This window comes from Colletes latitarsis, unplaced genomic scaffold (assembly GCF_051014445.1).
Source record: "Colletes latitarsis isolate SP2378_abdomen unplaced genomic scaffold, iyColLati1 scaffold0002, whole genome shotgun sequence".
Taxonomy (NCBI): Eukaryota; Metazoa; Arthropoda; class Insecta; order Hymenoptera; family Colletidae; genus Colletes; species Colletes latitarsis.
In genome coordinates this window covers 13212728-13216255 of record NW_027488365.1, presented here as the reverse complement: position 1 = coordinate 13216255, position 3528 = coordinate 13212728, and positions in this window count along the sequence as shown.

Genomic DNA, 3528 nt, shown 5'->3' with positions numbered 1-3528 from the left:
GGGTGGAGAAAGTCGCCGCTGCCTGCGCCTTTAAGGGGCAGAAAAGCGGTGGCGCGGAGGCCCTGAAGGCCGCGGCGGAGGAAATGAGGGAGGCGGCGCGGGAGCTCAGAGGGCGGAACGCCCGTCTGCAGCTCCTGTTGGAGGAGGAGCGACAGGGGAGGAGGAGGGCAGAGGCGCTGTGGAACAGCGCGGCCCTCCCTCCCATCCTCCCTCCTCCTCCACCGCCGCGTCCCTCGGCGGAGGTAAATAAGCGGAGTGCGGCGGCAGTGGTGCGGGGCACCGCGGGCCCCTCCACCCGCACTCCGCCCGTGAAGAAGTCCCCGTCCTCCTCAGAAGACGATCTTCTGAGGAGGATTGGGGACATGATTGATGGCAAGCTGGCCGCCTTCCGGGAGGAGCTCCTCGCCGGAAGAGCGGTCAGCAGGAAGGCGGTGCCTCCCCGACCTGTTCCGGTACAGTCGGGGAAGGCAAAGAAGGGCGGAGTGAAGGCTCCGCCCAGCGTTGCGGCACCAGGGCCCCGGGTCGCGACCCCCAAGGGGGGTGGTGTACCCGTGGTCGCGGTGGTCGCGTCCTCCACAGCACCCTCCCAAGGGGGGGTGGCGTGGAGTGAGGTGGTGGGGCGGAAGGCGAAGCGGGCGGCGAGGAAGGCCTCGCAACCGCAGCCTCCGCCTCCGCCGCCGGCGGCCAAGGTAAAGGCCGCGAAGGTCGGGAAGGCACGACCAGGTCGTCCCCCAAAAACGGCAGCGGTGACGCTGACCGTTGCGCAGGGGGGCGACCTGACCCTCGCGGAGGCGATGCGGCTCGCCAGGGAGAATATCTCCCTGGAAGAGCTGGGCATCGCCTCCGTGAGGGCGAAGAGGGCCGTGACCGGGGGTCTCTTGCTGGAGATCCCCGGTGCAGAAGGCGGCGCGAAGGCGGATCGTCTCGCCCAGAGGCTCCGGGAGCAGCTGGGCGAGCGAGGTGTCCGGGTCGCCCGGCCCACGAAGCGCACGGAGATGCGCGTTTGTGGGCTGGACGACTCGGTCAGCGCACAGGATGTGTCCCGTGCCCTTGCGAGGGCGGGGGACTGTCCTGTGGAGGACCTGCGGATCGGAGAGATCCGCAGGTCGCCCTCCGGCCTCGGGTCGGTGTGGGCCCGGTGCCCCCTCTCCGCCGCCCGTAAGGTGGCGGAATCCGGGAGGGTGTTGGTGGGGTGGGTTTCGGCGCGAGTGGAAATCCTCGCGCCGCGCCCGCTCCAGTGTCACCGCTGCCTCGAATTGGGGCACGTGAGGCAGTGGTGCACCTCGCCGGTGGACCGCAGCGGTCAGTGTTACCGCTGCGGTGCCAAAGAGCACCGTGCGAGCCAGTGCTCGGCGGCCCCCCACTGCCCGCTGTGTGCGGACATGGGGAGGCCAGCCGATCACAGGGTGGGGAGCAAGAAGTGCTCCCCCCCCCCTCCCGGAAGGAGAGGAAGAGGCGGGCTGCACCGGCTCCGGTGCCGAGGGCGGTGGCATCGTCCTCCATGGAGGTGGACGGTGCTACGGGGACGGACGGCCGGGAGGAGGCTGGCGCGGCCATTAATTAATGCCGCCCCGCCTCCTCCTCCAGGCCAACCTCAACCACTGCCGCGCGGCACAGGACTTGATGTCCCAAGTCCTCGCGGAGTGGGGGGTTGGCCTGGCGGTCGCCGCCGAGCCGTACCGCGTCCCTGATCACCCTCATTGGGTGGGCGACGCGGACGGCTTGGTGGCGACGGTATGGGGAGGGGGCGACGGGTCACCACCGTTCTCCTTCTTGGAGCACGGTCGGGGATTCGTCGCCGTGGACTGGGGGGGAGTCGCTGTGGTGGGGTGCTACATTTCGCCCCGTAGCGGTCACGCTGCGTTCGAGCTGTACTTGGCCGAGGTCGCGGCATGCGTGCAGCGCTACGCGGCCCGGCCGGTACTGGTCCTGGGGGATTTTAATGCCAAGTCGGTGGCTTGGGGATCCTCCAGGACCTCCGTTCGCGGCGGGATCCTGGGCGATTGGGCGGCGGGGCTCGACCTCCGGGTATTGAACCGGGGGTCGGAGCACACATGCGTGCGGCGATATGGGGGGTCCATCGTGGATGTTGGATTCGCGACCCCCAACGCCGTGCGCATGGTGTCGGGTTGGCACGTGGTCGCGGGGGCAGAGACACTCTCCGATCACCGGTACATCCGGATGGAGGTCTCTGCCGCCGCGAGTGCTTCCCGACACGGCTGCCTGCGTGGCACCCCACCACGCCGCTGGGCGCTTCGGCGCCTGGACAAGGACGCCCTGATGGCAGCTGCCCTCGCTGCAACTTGGCCGCAGGGAGCGGCCGAGTTGCCGAGCATAGAGGAGGAGGTCGCCCGGCTAGGAGCATTGGTCGCGGGTATTTGCGACGCGGCGATGCCTCGGGTCGGGCGGGCTTCTCCTCGCCGGGCGGTATACTGGTGGTCGGACGCGATCGCGGAGTTGCGAGTAGCGACCGTCCGCGCCCGACGCCAGTACACCCGCGCGCGCCGTCGTCAACGTACAGGCGACGGCGTGGCGCGAGCGAGGGCAGCTGATGACCTGTATGGAGCATACCGCGTGGCGCGGGTTGCTCTGCAGGTCGCCATCAAACGGGCCAAGACCCAGGCATGGAAGGAGCTCCTCCAGACCCTTGATGACGATCCATGGGGGCGCCCATATAAGGTGGTGCTGAATAAGCTCCGCCCGTGGGCGCCCCCCGTCACCGAGGGTCTTGACCCCCGGCTGCTGGAGGACGTGGCCAATACACTCTTCCCAATTGGGGAGAGGGGACCGCGTCCTCCGGCGGCGGCGGCTGTCCCAGTGGAGTGGACGGCCGAGCTGGGGGTCACGCAGGAGGAGCTGGCAGCGGCCATCAGACGGCTCGGGGTTCGTAACACGGCCCCGGGTCCGGATGGTGTGCCCGGCCGGGTTTGGGTCTTGACCCAGGGCGTCCTTGGGGCCGACCTCAGGCGGTTGTTCGACCGCTGCCTGAGGGACGGGCGATTCCCCCCCAGTTGGAAGGTGGCGAGGATGGTCCTCCTCCGGAAGGAGGGTCGGCCCGCGGAGTCTCCCTCCGCATACCGGCCCATTTGTCTCCTCGACGAGGTGGGCAAGCTCTTCGAGCGTGTGATTGCTGCCCGCCTCGTCGAGCACCTGTCGCGGGGTGATCCCGGTCTGGCCGACTGCCAGTTCGGTTTCCGGGGGGGCCGATCGACTATCGACGCGATAGGTCGTGTGAGGGCCCTCTCGGAGGCGGCCGTCTCCCGGGGAGGGGTGGCATTGGCAATATCCAAGGATATTGCCAATGCCTTTAACACCCTCCCCTGGAAAGAGGTAAGGAGGGGACTCGAATATCATCGGGTCCCCCCTTGTCTCAGGGCGGCCGTCGGGGATTATCTCCGCGGCAGGTGGATCGAGTATCCGGGCCGGGATGGTGATATGCGGAGGGAGGTGTACTGCGGTGTTCCGCAGGGGTCGGTCCTCGGGCCACTCCTGTGGAACATCGCGTACGACTCGGTGTTGCGGGCCCGC